Source organism: Heliconius melpomene, unplaced genomic scaffold, assembly GCF_056956725.1.
Source record: "Heliconius melpomene rosina isolate 202511_hmr_F unplaced genomic scaffold, ASM5695672v1 ptg000031l, whole genome shotgun sequence".
NCBI classification, from domain to species: Eukaryota; Metazoa; Arthropoda; class Insecta; order Lepidoptera; family Nymphalidae; genus Heliconius; species Heliconius melpomene.
Window position 1 is genome coordinate 421,025 of NW_028181865.1, and position 249 is coordinate 421,273.

At 37.8% G+C, this 249-nt stretch overlaps 1 protein-coding gene across 1 annotated transcript in view; it reads right to left on the minus strand.

The window, feature by feature from the left end:
- The window catches only part of LOC146526504 (uncharacterized), a 45,271-nt gene that overhangs the window by 15,549 nt on the left and 29,473 nt on the right, over positions 1 to 249 (minus strand). The window lies entirely within an intron of this gene.

Consider the following 249-nt stretch of genomic DNA (forward strand, 5'->3'; position numbering starts at 1 on the left):
AGCACCCAGGTGGTTTGCAATAAGAATAAGTTGGCAGTCGTAAAGTGGAACGACAATAAAGTGGTTACACTTATTAGCACCTACATAGACTCGTACCCCTTAGAAACAATCAAACGATACGATAAGGATGAGAAAAAGAAAGTAGATGTAGAATGTCCTCAAGTTGTCAAACATTACAACAAACATATGGGAGGGGTCGATTTAGCATATATGTTGATATCGTTATATAGAACTCCCTTCAAAAGTCAC